Source organism: Chlamydotis macqueenii, chromosome 8 (assembly GCF_036417535.1).
Source record: "Chlamydotis macqueenii isolate bChlMac1 chromosome 8, bChlMac1.mat, whole genome shotgun sequence".
Taxonomy (NCBI): domain Eukaryota; kingdom Metazoa; phylum Chordata; class Aves; order Otidiformes; family Otididae; genus Chlamydotis; species Chlamydotis macqueenii.
The window spans coordinates 6,408,615-6,430,105 of NC_141563.1; the positions used below are offsets into that span (position 1 = coordinate 6,408,615).

Below are 21,491 nucleotides of genomic sequence, written 5' to 3' on the forward strand. Positions count from 1 at the left end.
CACAGGAGAGGAGATAAAGCTGCCCAGGCAGGACAGACACAAACACTGGCAAATCTGTCATACCTCTGCTTTCTGTGGTCCTATGAAAACATGCACGTGGGATTTGGGAAAGGTCTTTTTAATAAGGGTTAATTGGAGAAGTATGTCACACATGACTGAGTACCGTTTCAAATTACTGCTCAGGCTGGCGTAACTAAATCAGGCAAATGACAGAACACCAAAACAGGGAACAGTCAATCTTCTTCCCTCCTAGTTAATCTTTACAGTTTCCTTATTCTCAAAAATGCCCAAATATCAGGAATTATAGATTTTATGGAATTTTTTGCTTCTTTCAAAATATTATTATGACCACATCATAATATTCCCCAGAGATCCACTAGAATCTATTTTCTGCTGTCACTCAAATAATAAGTTTGGGCTTTGGAACCGCTGGATTCACGTGCCTGGCTTACGTGATGCAAAAGCTCAACTTAGACGATCCTGATATAGGGCTTTAAAAAAAAAACCACAGAAAAGAGAAAATAATCACACTTTAGCCAGTCAGAACAGAGTTATTCCTGTAAAAATCACTGCACGGTCGGTAAGAGTGTGTCACTCTAAAAGTCAAGTCCCTACCCCTGAACCTGAAGACAGCCACTTCAGTCTCTCTGTGCTGCCCGAGTTAACTGCAAGCATTTCCTGACACACAGAAGGCAGGCAGAAAAAGGAAAAGCGTCGACTTGAGAAAAGCACAGCCTCCAATCCCCACCCACCAGCTTCAGTCAAAGGGATGACTTCAGTCCCTTTCTTAACTAATCCTGTCACTGTAAAATCCTACAGTCATTCTTCCACACAGAGAGGGAAAACGGACTCGCTAGGAGGACCTCGACTCTCTCAGCTCGAACTGTTAACCAATGGTGGAAATGCAAGAACGCTGAAGTTGTGCCTGCAGAGCCAATGGAGTGGATCTGTGTGTCCCACATGACTGTGTTTCCCCCGTCTTTCACATGGGCAGTATTTAGTTCAATTCAGAACTGCAGATAGTATAGCGCGCAGAGCAGCAATGGGATGGCTGAGCACGAGTGGCTGACTTCCAGGCGACTTCAGGAAGCGCGTTTGTACGTTTCTCCTGAATTACACTGGGATTCTGCACCCTTGGCATCCTCCGAGCCCCTTCTCTCTACCGAAGGAGACAGCGACCTGTGCGGCACAACAAAACTGTGAGTACGGGCTCTATTTATTTTTATTTTTCACCCAGAAAAACAAACCTCTTAAAATTGTCAAAATGCTACGTGCACTGAATCGATGGCTGCCTTTCCTTGTGCTATGAACAAGTATCTAAAGTGCTACCCAAATTCTGAAATATTTCTTGCACGCTTCAATAAAAGAAAAAAAAAAAAACCCTTAAAAAAACCAAAGAGAGTTATCCTCCAGGGCAGCGTCTGCACGCACGCCGCATGCCACACTGCTTCCTGACATAGCCAGCGCGCTGCTTTGTTCGTAAAGAAAAACAAAGACAAAAAGCCCGACACATGTATGTTGTTCACTTTTATTTGTACTCTGTGTCTAATCAGGCCTGATCTGTCCCCAAGGGGAGGGGAGAAAAAAAAAAAAAAAGGCAAACTTTAACTCCGCCAGCAAGGGCAGCCCAGACTTTCCCGACATCTGACAGTTATTATAATTAGCTATGAAAGACAGCGACGACACTTTGGGGCAAATAGCTCTTAACATTGGGAACAATGAAGTCGAGCAAGGTTCCCATCCCACCCCTTCCACGGGGGGAGGGGGAGAGGCGAGCCAAGGGGGGATCGTTCGAAAAACCTTATGGCCAGGGCTGACAAAAAACACAACCAGTACGATATCTGGGCTCGCTCAGCCGGAGGAGAGGCTTTTTGATAAGCAGCTTCACCTCTCGATTGCGGCTCGCCTTCCCGCGGATTCCCGGCGGGGTGGGAAAGGGCGCGGGGCTCTTTGCGACACAACATCGGGAGGGTCGGGGCGCAGGGGGCAGCGCGGCCGAAGAGGGCAGAAAGAAGAGAATATCCATAGCAAGAGACATTGCAATCGCTTCCCAGGGCTTTGCTGGCCAGAGCTCCTTAAGCCCAAGTTGCTTTCTGGGCAAGATTTATGAGAGTTTGCAAACAGAAGCAACAGACAAAGCAGAGCTTTTTTTTTTTTTTTTCTTTTTTTTTCCCCCTTCTTCTTCTCCGGAAACGAAATTGAACCCAAGTGGATAACTATAAGAAGCAGCGCTGATTCGTATTTTTGTTCATTTTTTTTTCCCCCTCTGTGTGTTCCTCAGACCTTTAATAAGATCTTCCCCCCCCCCCCGCCTGCACACTCCTTCCCCCCCCCAAAAGTTAGATTCTGAAAAGTACGATCGGAATGGAAAAAGCAAAGACAATAGAAATCTGACTCGGTCCTGGCTGGGCTGGATCTCTAATAAAACATGAAGTGAAAACAGTTTCTAAGTGAAAGATGAGCAGACTTCTTTTTTTTAAAAAAAAAAATAAAATTAAGTGCAATAAGGAGAAATTGTTGAAAGACTCCAGACGCTACTAATTATAGCTTAAATAAATCTTCCTGGACAGATGTTTGCTTGCTCCCACTGCAGGGAAAGTAACGTTAAAAGAAGCATTTAAAAAAAAAAAAAATCAGGATTTGCCTTGAATTTTTTTATGTATAATTTTTTTCTTTTTTTTTTTTTTTTAAATGCACCATTTTATTCTTTGTCTGCCCTCCTGTTATCTCCCCCTCCCCCACCGCTGCCCACTATGAGCGGAGACACCTGAAGGCTAGACATAATGATCAACAGAGCCCTGCGATCGCCGGCCTGGATTCCAGCCAGATTTTTTTTTTTTTTTTTTTTTTTTTTTTTTCTCTTCTCTTCCCCCTCCACCATCAAGGAAGCCCTGCACGCAATGCACAGGGCCAGCCCCTCGCTCTGCTGTGTGCAGATCAGCCAGGAGCCTGAACCCTGCTGCAGAAAGATTAGAGGCAAACGCCAGCCTTTCCTCCTCGCGTCGGCCGGGCTCGGTTTTCACCATCACTACGATTCGCAAAAAACAAAAATACAAAATAATAAACTTTGTAAACATATAGGTGCGTTATCGTAGAAAACGTGCGCACCGTTTCCCGGGGGCACCCACTATTTCCCATTTTAGAGTGGTTTCTACTCTAGCTTCCCAGTCAATGCAGTATTTTAAGTTCATGCCTCACTTGCATAATTGTCACGTAGCGCTCAAGTAATACGTAAAGATTTTGTAGACATATACCATACACTACATAAAGGCAATATGGCTAGCATAGCGACCTACATTTCAAATGCAAACTGAAATACTTCAACATCTTTGGGTTTGGAGAGGTTAGCAACATCTCCTCAATGGTTTGTGGCAGTTTTGAAGGAGGCAGTAGTGAAATGCTTGGCGATTAGGTCGTCTTCAAACCGAAGGGGAACGTGGCAGGGGACTATTTTAGTTAGCTGGCCTTGCGAGCCCCGGCCTTCCTCTTGCCACAGCCCGGAGAAAGGCCAACCGGCCTAGTGTCGTCGTGCCAGAAAGTTGGGTTTTGGGAATGTAGTGCTCCTCAAAATAGTTGCCTCTCTGTTTGGTGTGGCCATGGGTGGGGTTAGCAGAGCCATCCAGGGAAAAGGGAGAGTCAAAGCATTTATTTTGTTTAATTCTTAAATGTATGCTGTGCAAACCTATTTTCTCAAAGTTCTTTGGAATTGCATTGTCTTCTGGTACAAATTATGGTATGGTAACAAAGGCTGATTAATTTTTGCTTTTCAATATGGACTTTGTGTGAGAAAGACTTACAAGAAAATACGTTTTTGCACACAGATGCAGATACACACACTACTTTTAATTTACTCCCTGAAAAGCCTTAAACTATATTTTAGTCACACTAACAGGTATCTTGATAGAAAGACAGGAATTTTTTTTATCTTTTTTTTTTTCATTAATGTTGCTAATAAACACTATTAAAAAAGAAACCCAGCATAGGTATCCCATACATTTAGTCTTTAAAAACCCCTTCCTTTCCAAATAGGAGCAGAGACATACAAACAAAAGGTTGCATATATAGTGGCAATGATATCCACAGGCAAGGTAAAAATTCTAGGAAAGAGATTTCAGAGAAATGAAGAGAATTAATTGAGACCAGAAGTCAAATTTATATTTCTGTATTTTGGTTGTTTTGGTGTTGTGTTGTTTGTTGTGTTTTTTTTTAAACAAGGGATTTAACACTTCTGAAGGAGCATTTTATATACCTGATGTGAAAGACGCAAGCTAACTCAACACAATGGTCATACATGAGAAGTACATACTTGTAAAATACATGTGTATGTATATACACAGGCTCATGAGTATGAAGTTCAAATTTCCTTTCTACTTTTCCTGGCATGTTATGCTTGAGAAATAAAATTTGTCACTTGTGTTTCACAAATGTATTTCAAAACAATGTCTGCAGCTACATTTGGAAGTGCTGACTTTTCTTTTCTTAAGGTAATGACCATAAGCAATCCTGTATTTGCCCCTTTCCTAAAGGCTGAAATCTTACACAAAGCAATTCCTCTGCACTTCAGAAGTTATTTACACACTACCTTGTGTTAGAAGGCATACTTCAACTGGCAATTTATATATTGTTTGTCAATGCAAAAATAATGACTACTCGCATAAGAGTTAGGCATTAAACCTGAGTGTTGGAGCACAGGGCCCTGGCCTCCATGTTTACCTCCACGCTGCCCTGCTCCCAGCAAGGCCCTTGGTCTTTGTGAGGGCTGGGTGTTGGGCACATCTGACGTGGGTAGGGGATACAAATGCCTTGCGTTTTCACAAACACAGCATTATCCTCCAGCTGCTGTTGTCCAGGCACCTGAGGTTTGTAGTTTAGCTTTTTTACGCAAAGGGTTTACTTTATTATGAGCTTTAAAGGCCCCTTCCAACCCAAAGTATTCTAGGAACTACTCTACGATTCACAGAATGTAAAAAATTCTTACCTGTGGCTTTTTGCTGATTGCTTTAAACTTCTAAATAGTTGATGTTGAAACAAAGCAATCCTGGAAGCTCGTGCATATTTACGACTCCATTCCTTAAAAATCTGATGTCTGTTACAGCTCATCTCTTAGCCTATGGCCTCCAGTTATTTGAGCAACCTCCCCAGTGCTGCTCGCACAAACCTCAAGTTCTAATTTCTTTTTTTAAACTCTCCTCTCTTCCCCCCTTGCTTCCTCTGTGGCATCTGCTTGTTTGAGCCTTTCCTAGGTCAAGCAGAAGTGCAAGTTTCAGTCGTAAGAATGAAGTGCTCAGGATCACTTCCAAAACTTCCAAAAGATTGGTTGTTTCACTTACACCTTTACGCAGAAGTAACTCGAGAGCCTACCAGAAACGCAGGCAGTCTCAATAAGGTAGCAGGGTCAAATGAGCTCATGCATTACCGATAGGAGAACCACACATTGCATTTTTATGGATAAAAAGCAGAGTGTTTTAATGTAAACAGATTTCTGTTTGATATTTTGGCAAACTGTTGCAAAGACCAAACTACGGCTGAGCCAGAATGACTTTCGGCATGGTACAGTTAGACCAGATGGCCACGTGTTCTTTTCTTATTTAGATGAGACTTTTCCTTTGAATAACATCTTTCTTCCTGACCTGCTTAAAAATTCCAGCGAATGAAATCAGCACAGGATTTTCAATTCTAATTGACCATGTGCAGAGGAAGGGCCAGTAGAGAAATCAGTAGCGCCATTGTAAGGCACACTGCATCAATCTCCCCTTTGTCCTGAATCTTTTCTAGCATGAGCTAAAATAATTAAGAATATTTAATTTATAATATTTGTACAGAAGCAAATCTAGTCGCGTTCAGGCAAAAAAAAATCATTGCAAGTTCCTCTTTTACAAATGTGTGCAACAAGGAATACGTATGTCTAACAGACACCAGACAGACAGGTACTCAGCATCATTTCATTGCCAAGAATTTAAGAAATAAAAACCCTCGAGCAGAGACTGAACAAAAAAAAAAAAAGAAAGGTGTGGGCGCATTAAAGCGTGAACTGCTTTGCTTTTTCTAATGAAGTCAGAAAATGTGAAGGAGATGATACTTCTGAGATTAAAAAGAATTAAATGTCAGAAAAATATAATTTTCCCTTGTCCAAAATGCTCACCCTTAAAACATCTGTAATCTTCAATCGCTATTCATTTGCCTACATGGATTTTACACACACGTACCCCACCCACGCTATGTGGGCTGGTGATCACAGTCTCACTTGTGTCTGTGTGATCTACATGCAAAGTACAGATTGTAAATGTTGTATATATAGCACACACAAGCATTCTCTACAGAAATATGCATACAGGTGACATCATTACAGTCTTCCCTACTATTTTATTTGGATTTAGCAAGATAGCTGTGGAGTATTTTAACAATATTTATCGAAATTTAGCAAGTAGAGTATGCAAAAGATGCACAAGGTCCTACTCATACGTTTACGTAACTCATGGATGAGGTAAGTGGGTAAAATGAATCCTTTAGAAGAAAAGGAGGGGAAAAAACAGTTGAAAGTGATACAGAGCAAGTTAGTGTTTGTTGGGGTTTTTTTGTTTGCTTGTTTTACATAAGGAAAACAACTAGCAACATACTTATTATTCCTGTACTATTTTGTACAAATTCCCCTCTAATAGTCACAGCTTAGTTTAACATTATCACCACAAGCTTGAATCAAGAAAGCAAACAGCTCTGGAAAATAATTTCTGAAAAATAATTATGAAAATAGTTTCAATAAGATATCCTTCTTTTCTTCAGTTGATTCAAGTCTTCCTTAAAGCCCCAATCACTTTTAAAATCCAAGAGGGAATGCAGTGGGCAGCATGGCCTTTGCTGTGTGTCAAGCACGCAGTCCAAGTAACACGTGCGTGAAGAAACATGGCTGAGAACATAAACCAGACTTTGGGACTGGCCAGGCAGACGTGGTAAAAGGTCTGGTTTCAGCTCTCCAGCAAGATGCTTCATAGCCTTGGGCAAATCATTTAACTGCCTGTCTTCTCATCTACGTCACATGCGTAGAATTCAAGTCTTGAATGGGCGATTATTGGTGCGAGGTCACCATTGAGATACCACAGCAAAGGGTACTGGAGACACCTCAGATGCTTGAAAGGAATATAAAATTCTAAACAGAACAACAGTCTTATTTTTTGTTGTTGCTATTAAACCGGGTCATTTTTTGGTGTGGTAGTTCTGTAACTAGACAAGACAAAAGGCCCATTTCTTAAGAGGTTCACCTAACTTAGTTCTAGCTTAATTTTCTTAAGTTTTTCATGTACTTGAACATGAATTTTATATTTTTTGCTAACATGCAACGAAACATCAGAATATAGGATAAATGGAAGATACTACTCTGTCTGTAATGATGCTCTGTATTCAACATAAAGCGCTGTCATGCAAAGCCGAACTCTAAAATGCTGACCCCCGTAGAGGAACGGCTTGTTTAACAGACTGTCCCATGGTACCAGTGAGTAACTGTAGGCTAAAATGCTCCAGGAGTACCAAACCTGAGCCCTAGACATTTACTCCCTCAAGTATTTGCGCACCACGGATCTGATCTTGTCATGGCACTGAGCATATTCTTACTTGTAAAGCCTGAACATGATCTAGCAACCCACTTCCACGCTCAAAGTTCAGCACATGCTTAAAGCATCATGCTAAAATACATCTTTAATTTCTACAGAACCCTTTCCCACAAGAAGTAAATACCTTTGCTGGGTTCTGCGCCCTTCACCGGTGGTTGTTGAGTTGTGCTCCCAATTTCACCTTTCTGTTTCTGTTGACGATTCTTGGATTCCCACCACTGAACAGACAGAGTTGGAAACCCTTGGGCAGCAACTCTAAAAATCACTGCAGAGGAACAGAAATCAGTGGGCCTGAAGATGATCATGAGATTTCACAGGAGGTTTTTTCAGGCCGCCATTTTGTGACTGAAATGACGGTGTCGCACACATGGAACAGAAAACAGTTTTCCCTCCATGAGAGCAATTATGAGAGATGTCTGTGCAAAAGGAAAAATAATTTCTGCTGAATGTTGCTATTAATCAATATTTACGCACAGCGTGAAAGAAATACTCAGACTTTCAGCTATCTTTTGCCAGCACTGTTCAGGAGTTGTAGAAATTAATGAAGAAAAGGGCAACGTGGCAGATCAGCTGGTCATCTCAGCGGGTTTGCAGCAGGGCTGGGGTAGTGAGAAGTGAGCGAGAGGGAAACATCCTGCGTGGAAACGCGGCCTCACGCCGCGCTCCGAACCGGGAGAGGAAGTCAGTAAGCCGTGCACGGTGACGTGCAATGGATGGCCTGTATTTCACCAGCCTGTTTTTACTGTGAAGGCTCCAGACTGTATTAGGAGTCTATCAGTCTCTCAAGGCATGGGATGTGGATAATGGGATCAGATAAAACGATTAAAATCGGTTTAGTCTCATGATTTCAGCTAGTAAGCGTCATAAATGCAGAACTGAAAGACTTAACTGTATGATAAAAGTACAAACATTTCTTTGTGTTTTACCTCTATGTTTTTCCAGTTTAGAGAAATAATTGATGAGGGATTGTTTGTTTGATTTTTTTAAAAAAATAAATAAATAAAGGCAAAACTAACAATGGCAAGGAAGATTATTATTTTCCTGCAGCATCCTAGATCAAACTGGTTTCATCTATCCAAACAAATACACTCAGAAGTTGTAAAAACAAATTTTATACTACCCATGAAAGATTTTACATAAAGCCTCTGGTTAAGAAGCTTCAGAAAAAAAAAGGATGCATTTAAGTTGTTTACAGAGTTTGATAACTGTCTTTTTTTAGAAATAAAAAATCTGATCGTTTCCCAGAACGTCTTATCCATTCACTGAGTTTGTGCTACTGTTTTCAAACATTATTTTTCAGTTCACTTTCTAAGAGAATAATTTGAGAAAAAAAAAAAAAAAAAGAGGATTTAGAAAGATGAAAAGTCTAACAAATGACAACAGTGAGGAAAAGCAGTTCCCAAGGTCGATTAAGAGACATAGAAAGGGTTAAAATCTCAGATCTTTCGGTAAGAATTAAAAATGAAAGGCGAGTTAAAAAGGGGGAGAAGCGGGGGGAGAGGGGGGCGCAGCTAAGCTGCTGGTGACTCGAGTGTATTTATGGATTACTACGTCCTGAAAAGAAGCAAACCAGAGTTGTAAGATGACACTGCAGGGGTTGTCTGGACTTTTCACCCAGTGTAAAGTCTGTTTAGTCAGTGTCTTAATGCCCGCTGCTGACCTCTGCCCTCCCCGCTCCTCCCTGCTCCAGGTGCAGCATTTTTCCAAGCGCTCCTGCATTACTGGGAAGCTTGGGCAGGTTCCACACGCCGCAAAGCGCGCGGAGCGTTGCGCACAGCAACGTCCCTTACACCCACCCGGTATCAAGGCTCAGCACGTTTTTTTTATCCTAAGCGCGCACAATGATTTCTTTTACATGTTATTCCCTTATTAGTTATTACTCCCTTAAATTAATACAAACAACAGCTTCTTTGTAAGGGTATGCTATTTGCATGATTCTATACAAGATGAAGTTTAAGCTCACGCCACGTACTCCCCAGCGCTGCGCATCGTAGCAGGAGTACGCAACGTGTGCCGGCAAGGCTATTGATCTCTCTCAAATTAATTCTCTTTGGTATGGAAATGGGAGACAAAACCAGAGCCCATTGCTACAAAACAGGCAAGGCACTCCAGCTGATTTTCCTCGGAAATAAATTGATTTCTTGTATGGTTATTAGTTAGATTGGAAGTGATATAAATCTTAAAGAAAAACACAACAGTTTTACAGACTAATAATAAAAAGCTAAACTACATAAGGTCTGTATAATTTCAGTTTTGATTTACAAAAATAAGGAGGGCAGTAAAGTATATATGAAATATGAGATGCTATGAATTCTACAGTTGTCAGTGATGCAGATAATACAAAAGATGGCACGCACATACGCAATGTTTATTCATCTATATCTTATGTTTAGTAGATGGTTGCTAAGGTTTTTGAAGGCTTGCAATTTGGCTTTGCTGGGGAGACAGTATAAGCTGGGTACCGTCATCTTTGAGACCACTACTGATTTCGCGTTGTTTCCAAAAAGCCTACCATGGGCATTTCCTGCCACTGTGGGCAAGGAACGTTTTCCCCATTCATCTTGTGCTGCAGGACTGACACTTCCTTCACACACGGACCTGGCGTTTGAGTTTTCCACCAAATGATACCACATACTGTGTACAACGACGGTATAAAGCTTACTGGAAACACAAGACTGCCCAGCACGTTTCCTGCATTTTGTCATCTGTACCACCTAATTATGCCTTAAAAAAAAAAAGTTAGAAATTATTATTTTGACTTTTAACAGCTTTAAATAACTGACTTCCCCCACATTCCTTCCTCTCGGAGCTGTGCTGTGAAACGTTCATTAGGCTGAAGGAAAAGGAGAGAGGAGGAGGACTGGTTTAAAAGAGGGGAAATAGCAGCAGGTAGTCCTGGAGAACCTTACTAGTCAGAAACGTCTAGCCTAAACAACCCGGGATAACACCTCTTCTAGGCACAGCATTGCTTCACAGTGAGACCTGCATAAAAAGGGGTCTGATGAGGGTGCACATTTAGGGAACTGCCATGACAGATGTGTTTGCATCCAGACTAAAGTATTTACTGGATTGTCTTTCAGATATGACAAGCAGGCTGTAGCACACCGTGTCTTTCTAAAGAATATTTTGTGGTTTCCCTATGACATCTATATATAAATTCATTCAGGCCATCTTCATTACCTAGATAGTTTTGAGGGGTTCAGTTTTGGAGGAGTTTTTTCTTCAAAACAAACCAAAAATACCTTTTATTTCGTGGCTCTTACTATACTAGTTTATTATAGGAGTAGGCACAGGTCAAGGGATCAAAATATTCTGGGAAGTGCCCTGAAAAAGTTTTCTGATTTCAGTTCTTTGATTTCATTTGTAACATTTGGATTACAAGCGAATCAAGGGGGAAAAAAAAAAAAAAAGGAAAAACAAAAACAAAAACAAAAATTGTTTCTTGCATGACAGACTATTCCTAGAGCTGGGCAGCTTTATCTCAGCACAAAGAAGGCTCCTGTTCACAGTGCAGCTGCTAGCAACTCATCAGCACTGCTTGTTCAAGAGAACCGCACAACTGGAAGGCAAAACTTTAAAGCAACCTGAAATGTTATTATTGCAGTAAGCTATGCAACTGGATTTGATTTCTAGGCAGACTGTATACCTTTGCTCCTGACACTGTTTACAGGCCACATTTAGTGCAGGTGGTACTCTCCTTAATTTCGCTGAAGGTCAAGTTTCCTTGTCATAATTGTATTTTTCTGCACAGCTGAGAATTCAACTCCTTCTGTAGACTGAAAACAGACATTGTTTCTGCGAAGGAAACACACAGCACTGAAGAGTTGGACTTGAAATAAACAGAGTGAAGTAATTTTTCACGCTGTTTTCTCCTACCATCTCATCAAGAGCCTTTTGAGGTTGCTGTGTATCCGTGGAAGCAGCCATTTGGGTCCTTACACTTAAGGAACTTCAGAATCCCTTGTCTGGAAACTTAAGGAACTTCAGAATCCCTTGTCTGGAAAAAGTTGTTTCATTTGTCTTGCTTTAGGTGGCTACTATGAACCTTTTTCAGGTTTGAACTGAGATTAAGCTCTTGCAGTGTTTGTAGATGACTGATTTTACAATGATTTGCAAGTATAAAATTGAATAAAACTGAAATTAGTCAAGTTTCTGATTTAAGTAGAGAAAATAGATCACCAAAAATATAAATTCTGCTATTTTGGAACATTAAAATCACGTCTTTCAGAGGAGACTAATACAAAGCTTATTCACTGTAAATTTTAAACTGATTTGTTACGCACATACCAAATCTGCAGAAAAATAGCATGGCAGAAGTAGGACACTATTCTTATGTCTTGATTAATTTACCCTTATGAATTCTCAGTCCTTTCTACACTGCACCTAAATAACTGCACCTAAAATACAGGAAATTGTCCATTGAACCCGCTTTTCCCGTGAATACACATCACTCCTAATGCCTTCACTAGACATTCTACCAGAAGAAAGGAAATTAAAACAAACTCTCTCTGAATTGTGCTTGGTTTTAAAGTTCCTTTCCACATCAGTTGAAACAAGCCATAACAAAAAACAAAAAAAAAAAAAAAAAAAAAACAACCCAGGTGCCTCCTGCAATTCTTATATAATATTTCGGTCTTACATAACACTTAAACAGATTCCTTCCAGTAGACTGCTTCCTAATGTATCATAAGCATGGAAGAGAAAATCCTTCCTTCCAGATCCCTTGCACTGCTGGGACCAGAGCTCTGGTGTGCTCCAGAGCATCAGTTCACAAAATTCTAAAACTACAGGCAGATTCTCCTTGTGACATCCATTTGCTGGAGAGCTGCCTCTCTCTCATCTCTTCTACCCCCATACAACCTTTCTGTCCTGAATTGTGGTGTTCCTCTGTAAAGAGTGTGTCAGATGTAAAACATGTAAAAGATTCTAGATAGGATGAGAATTATTTTTTTTTTTTTGCTTTACTTAAAGGCATAAACAGAAGTAAAAACAGTATCTTTTTGTGGGGCAGTTCATTTTCAAAGATATATGAATACTTTCATTAAATTGACACAAGAAAGATCAGGATTTCAAATCTACATTTTCCTTATTAGTGGAAACCTCAAATAAATCACCAGCTTGCAATTTGATTAGTCTCTTTCATAACTTTCCTACTTGCAAAATTAAAAAGAAGCTTGTGAAAACACAAAAGCTTGTGAAAAGAAGCTTGTGAAAACATAAAATAAGAGGCTAAAGCAAGCATTGCCTCATGAAATTTCAGTAAGTCAAAATATGGAATATCACTGCTTCAAACTGTGGGATTAATCTCACATTTTGTTTCTAAATCCAAGCTTCCTCTTTCCTCACCTCCTGTGGTGGTGTAGCCCGGATCACCACACAGTTTCTCACTCACCCTCCCCCCACCCAGCAGGACAGGGGAGAGAAATTGGGAAGAAAGGACTCATGTGACTCATGTACTTTATTTTACAGTTTTGTTTATTATTATTAAGTTTTACTGGTTTATTTTATGGTTAAATCTATATTTCATTTCAAAAAAAAAAAAAAACCCAAAAAAAGGGAAAGAAAATCCCTATAACCAATACCCTCTGACAGTTTTGTTCATATATTGAGGGAATAAAGTTTACATAATTTCATTTAGAGAATCACTCATCATGGCTATTCTATCAGTACCAGTTTTCTAGCTGCATTTTTCTGGCTCAGTAGGAAAGTTTAGGTATCTTAATGAAAAAGAATAAATTAAAATCTATTGGTCACATTCATGAAGGAAACAAAACCTGAGTTATTTAAAAAGCTGATGAAGTTCATGTCCTTCCCAAAGAGGAATTATTTTTTTTTTTCTGAAAGGCTGGTTTAAATTTGTACAACACGAAATTCCTGAGCTTTAAGAAAGCTAGAGGTCAAAGACAACAAGGACTAACGCTGAATGTGCATCAAGTTCTTGGCTGCATAACTGTTTGAGTTGGTTCTTCAAGGGCAGCAGCAACACACCTGTACCGGTGCAGGTCATTCTGCAGCACCCAGCACAGGGGATCACAGTTAGCACCGTCCCAGCAGGGTTCAGTGGGGTAGGACTCCATCATGCGTTTCCAACACACGTGAAGACACCCAGTGAAAGGAGACTGATGCCTTGGAGGCACAGATTATGAGACCACCAAGGACACGGAGATCACCAGAGGGACTTGGTTGAATTCACACTTTTTGTCGTATTAAGACCCCGCTCCCTACTCTGTTCTCTCCAGTGCCTCTCTGCTGGGTAACGCACTACGTGGTGCCTACGTTCTGTCCTTCTCTGCCCTTCTTTGGGATTTACACGGAACAGACAGCAACGATTTCCTGCGGGATGCCCTCAGGATTCACTGCATGGTTTGGACGTTGCAAAGGGAGAGCAGACAGTCAAGAAAATTTGAGACTTTTATGGGAGAGGGAGTTGTGGCCTTTGGCTGTGAGATCTTAAGGAGCTTCCTGCTCCTTTTTTCCTTCGCTTTCCACAACGGGAGGTGGCAAGCATAACGGAGACTAGAATTGTGCATACCTCCCTGCCAAAGATTTGTCATCCAGTGTTTTTAAATATAGAAACTCAACTTGGCTGGCATTTCTTCTGCTGCACAAATGTAAAATCAGTGAGGTTTACACAGCAATGAAAGAGAAACGTGGGGGAGACCTGCTTCTCAATTGTTCTGTTTGAAAACTCGTGCTTTATTTCACGACAAGCAGTAAGATGCACTGAAAAAGGCATTCTGCGTTGAGAGATATTGGGCATTCTTCATGATATGAGAATACTTCTGAACGAAGACCTTCTGTATTGTTTTCCATTTCCTTAAGAAGGCCTCAGACTGTACCAGCTGTCTAAACAGATTTACAGTCTCTCCGCAGCGCGGCAAGCCCACTGTAGTGGAATTTGTATAAGGGTCAAAGGCAGCCTAACTGGAGAGGGTTTGTTTTGGTTGGGTTTTTAAGACACATGAAGATAGCCATGCATTTTCTGCAAACATAGCTAATCATATAGCTGGCTCATTACAGAAGCATTTGTTGATCTAATTTTGAGATACAATCAGAGTGACTGATAGCCATTTGGCAAACTTTTTTTTTTAATTTAGAGCCACATTCTGCAGCTCGCTTTTGACTTACCTTTGTTCTCTACTGCCTTCTTTTTCCATTTTGTTTTTCTTTGCCAGATGCTAGTTGAGCCACAAAAGCAAACCTTGTATCTCCCAGTGTACCTGCCAAGTTAATTTTACTTTTACTGACTCTTTTAAGTTGGGGGGGGGGGCGGAAAGAAAAACAAAACAAACTAACATTTTAGATCAGATGATACATCCAGATCTGAGGCCAGGAGTTAAGATGAGATCAGATCAAGCTCACCTAACAGCAGATAAGCAATTAATTACTAATCAATAGAGTATATTTATCACTTGAATCAATTACTCAAAATTTGACAGCTAATATCTTTCCTGAAGTTGCTATCTGGAGGATCCCTCCCCCCACCCTCCAGGAAAGACATCTGGCTAGCACTGAATGGAGTTTAGTGTTTGAACATCCCATCTGGTTTCATCATGCTAACACACGGTTCCAAGTCATTCAAGAAGTATGAACAATGGATATTGTATTCCATACAGTGCCATGTGGATTTAATCTTTAAAAGATGGCGACACTGTAGAAATCAACTTTTCAGTTACAAGTCAAAACATTTCATGTACTGAAGACTTATTTCCCATAGCCTCAGAAAAGTCTCACCTTTTCTCCTCCTCCAAGAACGAGGGGCAAACGACGCCATTCCCATTCTTACCTATCACAATAGCTGTCTTGATAAATCAAGAACACCTTTCCTAAACATGGCAGTGAAAAGCAAGGTTAAGACAGACTTTTCATGAGAATACTCATTGTTTTAATCCTCAAATTACTTCCAGATTGCCTGAAAACCAACACAGAAATTTGCTATGAGGCAAATGAAGTTCGGCAACTTTGCCTTCCGGCACTGGTAACACTACTTTTCGCCACGATTAACAAAATGTACAGTCTCCCTTCAAAACAAACGGTCAGCATTTTCTTCAACAGACCAGCACTAATCTGTCTTAGTGATGCTGAAAGAATGTCTCGCTTCTCTCTCCTCTTGAATCAAAATTCAAATTTCAGTTAATAGCATTTCTTACTCAAACACTTCTTACATTTATTTCTTCATAAGGATGACTGACCCATTTTCCTGTAACACTGATCTTAAGTATTTTCTGTATTTATTAATGGATCCCTAGTAGGAGCAAATATTCAATAAGTGGCTTGTTAGGAAAAGTTAAGAGAACTGATTTCAGACTGAATCATAGAAACTTCAAATGTAATCAGATATTTAAGTATTCGCTAGCTGTCCTTTAAGTCGCCTAATAAAATTAGACTGCTTCATTTAAGCACTTGGAAACGTGAATGGATTTTACCTGCTATGGCAAGAAAACGGGGAAATAAAGATAGAGATTTGAGAGAAAAACATCTTTTTAGTGGAATGAAGCAGGACCAGCCTGAGTCAGAGCTGTGTAACGACATTATAGATTTGTCTGATGAGAAAAGACAAAGAATTCTGTGGAGGCTGATAAAGGAGATTAAGTTACACCGTCCAACTTTTTCTGAACTCTGTTGAAATGTATCCTTTTTTTAGTGTCACTGTAATTACCAGCCAGCTCAGAGTGAATAAGTTAGATAAAAGTGGGCAAGAAAAGCCAAGTGGATTACATGACATCAGGATTTTCACACCAACACCTAAATCAAAAGTATTTAAGAGGCTACTGGCAATGCTTAAAAGATTGCTTTGCATTGTCTGGAAAATTTGTTTACCCACTGTGTTCCTTCAGTTGACAAATTCCATCTAGAGGATCAGGGCTATACTGAAAACAGAAGGGGCAGAGGAGGAAGAAATGTGCTCCAGTTTATTTTATGGAAGCGAATGAGTTCCCGGTGGAGGAACTGGCTAAGTTCACAGCAAAGCTGGGCTGAAGTTTAGCTGTATCTGTTGGAGATTTTATTTAAACCCGTGGAGATCATATAGGCTGTTAGACCAGTGGATTATAAAGATCAGGTGATTCCAGCAGGGAAGCTACTGAACCCCCTGATTCACGATAAGAACTACGAAATGCAAGATTGGGATAGAGATGATCAAACTTTGCTATTTTTAATATAATGTCCCACTGTTCCACATCTAATGATTAAATCACTAATATATTAGTGGTTATGTTCATTGATGACCACCTTGGTTTTACAGAACTAAGAGAATTGCTCATTTCATTTGGCAACACTTCAGTCAACTCTTTTCAAGTAATTCTGGTTTAGTACTCATTCAGCACAGATTTCTGACAGCTATAGCAGACAGCCTATGTCAGAACCTCTTCAGAGTCTGTTTGTCTAATTCAAGTACTCTGTCTAGAAAGGCACTGCTTTCGAGTACTCAAAACCTACTCATTCAGTTCCTTATGTTGGCAGGCACAGAGTCTCCAAAATACACAGTACTTTTTTGCCTGTAATTATTAACATAGAAAATACTAGGTACCTCCCTCCATCGTCTGTAACATCTGAATTACTACAAGCATTTGTCATGCACTAAACAGAAAAAGGGACACTGAAAAAGGAGACTTCAGGAAAATGAAGTCCTAAACTAGGTCTGCTGAAAGCACTTGTAAAAGATTTTAGATTTCTGTGGCCTTAAGACATGAAAAGCATGCCAGACCCTTGCTTAAAAAGAACAACTGAAAAAATCCCGTCTTCTAGAATTTAGGCAGTTGATTAAGTGTTGTTGGTTCTATACAAGCATTTTGTGCAACTTGACTTTTTATAGTGGAAGTGTTTGACTTCTCAAACAAGATCTAGAGTTAGTTGGTTCTACTCACGATCGGTTTCACTTAAGATGTAGCAAGAGAAATCTGAAGACGTAGCAAGACCTTCCAAAGGAAATAGAATTCATTCAAATGCTTTACAGCAAGTCAGACCATGCTGGCCTAGCTAGACAACAAAAACTTGGTGCCAAATGATCCTCCAGAAGCTTGGCAGTACACCCATTTAAGAGGGAAGTAATACAGTGCCTGACTGAACTCTTGTTACTACATCAATAGTTCTCCAACGTGTGAGAAAGTGTGGGATATTAATGGTAATTTTTTAGTTCTTGAATGGAGTAAGGAGTCTATTTTCTAGAACGTTGTATTCATTCATCTTGCAACTTCCTACAGTGTTTAACATAATAAAAAAAAAAATAGAATGCCTTTGCTACTCTATTTCACATTGGGGGACCAGTATCTCAGCAGTTCGATTTAAGTTTCAGCATTAAGAAAAAAAAAAAAAAAAAATAAGCGGCTTTATTGAATGTATCTATTCATGCTGAATATCTGCACAGAGCTACCACCATGAAGTTAAACTGAGGAGTGGTCCTAATACAAGGCCTTGCAAGGGCAGTCAGAGTTCTAACTCGGACTTTGCTTATTTGTAGCTCATGGCGAGCCGTACGACGGCTCTAAGTGCATTATGACCCAAATAACTAAATTCAGACTTATATTTCTTCTCCCTTCATTAGTGTAACTAAGATATTTGTGCACTGCAGCCATTTGAAATATCAGTCTCTTCCTCCTGCTAACACAGTCTTGTTTTCCACATATAAATGGCAAGCAGCCAATTAGGGACGTGCGTGTTCTGCAATGCAAAGGAAAATAAGTAGATATGTCTGTATGTATTAACTACAAGTCCGAGTATTGTCTCGTGCAGCTGGAGTGAAAAACACTCCAAAAAAAGCTAATTACAACTCCAGTCTTTATTATTATAAGCGAAAGCTTTTGTGAGCTGGAGTTACATTCCTCACTACCTCTTATTTCTTGTTAAGTTTTACTTTGTTTTTCTTCTTCCACTGATTCAAACTCTTGGAAATAAAATTGTATCAAAGCTATTAAAACAACAAGAGTTATAGCAAGGCAACATATCAAACTGTAGAACAAAGAACAAAATTCCCTCCATTCATTCCATGACCTCTACGGGTAAGCCTGTTAGTTGCTTTTAGCCATATGTAGAACACAATTCCAACAGACACCAGAATGTCATTAAAACATGTAATAAACACAACTTATTAGCATTGATGAAAACATTTTTCTAAAGCTTCCTTTGCCCCTGCTCGGGGAAGGAAAGAGCAAGTTACTGGTGAGGGCAGCGTGAGACCCAGGTTGACCTGGACCCCTGCTCCAGATTCAGAATGGTGTAACATCAGAAACTCCGCTTCGCTTATTCCCTGACTGCCAGGCTCTGGGAAGGTGTAGCAAGATTATTTCCCTTTATTCATTCGACTGTAAACCAGAGCGAGTTGAGGCTATTTTGGACACTGCTCTACAGTAACAAAGAAATCTAGGCAATTCTATATGGTATATCACACACACAGTTCTATGTCACACTCAAAACCTGGCAGTAGCGGTCTAGATGAAAACATATGAAGTTAACAAAGCTAAAAATCCCCCATATATTCTCTATCTGTATTTTTCTATCCAGGTACTACAAGTATCTGGACCATCTACAAGCTCACCATATTTGCTGAGCTTGCTAAAATAAAAATATAACGTAATTATGTTTTATTCCTCCTCCCTTCTAGTTAAGAATGAGAGGCTTAGCATAACTAAATGTGGGCTCTGTAATCTCCGCATGACCGTGCCGCGTTCTCTCCTCATGAAATGCTTGGCATCTTCTTGTGCCACGCTACTCAGCGTAAGCTGCTTTTCTGTAATTCATAGACCACTTCTGTACAGGACCATTGCCATTTTTCGTTTGCAAAAGCAACTAGTGATAAAACTTTCAGAAACAGAGAAAAAAAAGTGTCCTACTTTTAATTTAAGAGAAAGAGGCATTTCATCTTACAGCCTTGCCAGAGCACTTGTTAGTAATGTGATGTGATGTGTCATGTAGGTTGAAGTTGTTTGCCTCAAGGATCAAGTGCCACTTCTCACCAAAAAAAACGTAAGAAGATTCCGCTCCATGTTTGACTCCTAATTCACAAGGAGCGCAGTCTTTGAATTTAAGCTTTTCTGTCAAGCTGGACGATGGTGATTCATGAAGTTGAACTTCATGTGGGGTTGTACCATTTTTAAAGAAAACTCCCTCGGAAAACATTTCTGAGGATTAAAAGGGAATTTAAAGTAAAAACTAGACACTGACTCCAAAATAGCTGTTTCCCATTCAGCAGCAAATCAACTATTTTAGACAGATCTCTTCATTCTTCTAAATTTCACTGAAATTTAATGTCAAACAGAACTCATTTTGAACTCAAAGTTTTGCGGGCTGGAAAAACCATGTTTTCTGCTTACCTGTGGTCATGAAATATTTATCAGTTTTGCCAGTTTAAAAAAAAAAAAAATAGCAATGAATGGTATACAGTGATTCATTTCTGTACGGGAAGGTCTTCATCTAAATTACCAACATAGCATTCAGAGGTCACATGTATTCAACATATTGAGTCATGTTACTTCATCTCACCCTCATACAAGCATAATAACAACGTGGCCTCCCAGTAAGTCTTTTAGTGTTTAACGTAAGGGGCTAGAACTTGCTTGGCACAATTAACAACCCAAGATAGAACTAAATGCCTGATTTGTGAGGAAATTTTGCAAGAAATCCTATGTCCATCAGTACCTATTGCATAATTTCTGGTAAAAAGCTTCTAGTCCACTTGGGACAAGTGCAACTACTTGTGCAAACTTTTCACATTAAATCCAGTAAAACCATTTAATAAAACAGAAAAATGCCCTAACCAGTCCTCCAGATAAAGGAGGTAATTTTTATAATAGAACTACCACATTCCAGATCCAAATCCACAATTAAAGTATTTTAAAAAGAGAATTGCAGTTGTTAAAAAGTATGCAAATTTATTCAGGGGAAGGAAGGATGACTTTTGGGACTTTGCTTAGTGCAATTTTGGGGGAAGGGGAAGAGAAATAAGAGAGAGTTCTGTATTTAAAATAATTCTTTTTGCTGCCAGAAGATTCTGCCTCACAAAATAAGCGATCCCTGGTACAAATCAGACAAGATCAAGATCTTCTCAGCCTCTGCTTATGACCAGAGCTAAGCAAATGCATAGTTGACAAAGAGCACTTAATAACCTTTTCCTGGTCTTTGAAACCTTCATCATCATATTACGGAGGCTTAAGAGGTGCTACTCTTGTTGAAAAGCGTCTTCAACAATCATGAAAATTAGGGCAGGCTGCCATTTTCCGAGTCATGGAAGTGCGCTGCTTGGATGTCAGGTGTTGCAGGGTTCTTCTCACAGAGAAAACCCCCAGATTTCGCAGGAATTCAGCACAATAGCCAGCTATTACCACCACTTCCATTTTAAATCTTTTTAAGAGGGCTAGATACACACTTGGGGGGGGGGAAGGAGGATTTTGAGAGGATCAATGTGAGGTGTGGAATGAAGAAAAAAAAATTCTAGTAAGTACAAAACCTGTATGTATTTTGAGCTATCTTAATACTTAAGACAGATCCCTTAAAAGACATTTCTCACTATGAATCACCTACTGATTTGCTTTCATTGTTTTCTAACACTGGAAAGTTGACTCAGAAGATTAAAAAAAATGCTGGCTGTTTATTAGAACATGATAAAGAACAAGATCGTTCAAGATATATTTATTTCTTTACAAAGACAAAAATCCCACAAAATTAGAAAGGTTCCCATGATCAAGAGAGCACTATGCAAATATTTGATAAATATATATCTTCCTCTATCAAGTGCAAGCCAAGCGTATGACACTGTAGTTGGAAATAGAAGGTGGAGTCGCAGTAAAATTTCTTCTGGGCCCACATTTGATTTGATGGGAGTCTCATCAAGGTTAGATGTCTCCAGATTAAAACAAACAAACAAACAAAAAAGGTAAAACTTGAATACACTCA

At 39.8% G+C, this 21,491-nt stretch overlaps 1 long non-coding RNA gene across 2 annotated transcripts in view; it reads left to right on the top strand.

The window, feature by feature from the left end:
- Positions 1 to 862: 862 nt before the first annotated feature.
- The window catches only part of LOC147599910 (uncharacterized), a 63,722-nt gene continuing 43,093 nt past the window's right edge, over positions 863 to 21,491 (top strand). For both annotated transcript variants that reach the window (XR_015259195.1, XR_015259196.1), the window contains exon 1: positions 863 to 1,199. This is a non-coding gene — a long non-coding RNA (uncharacterized LOC147599910). The remainder of the gene's footprint in view (positions 1,200 to 21,491) is intronic.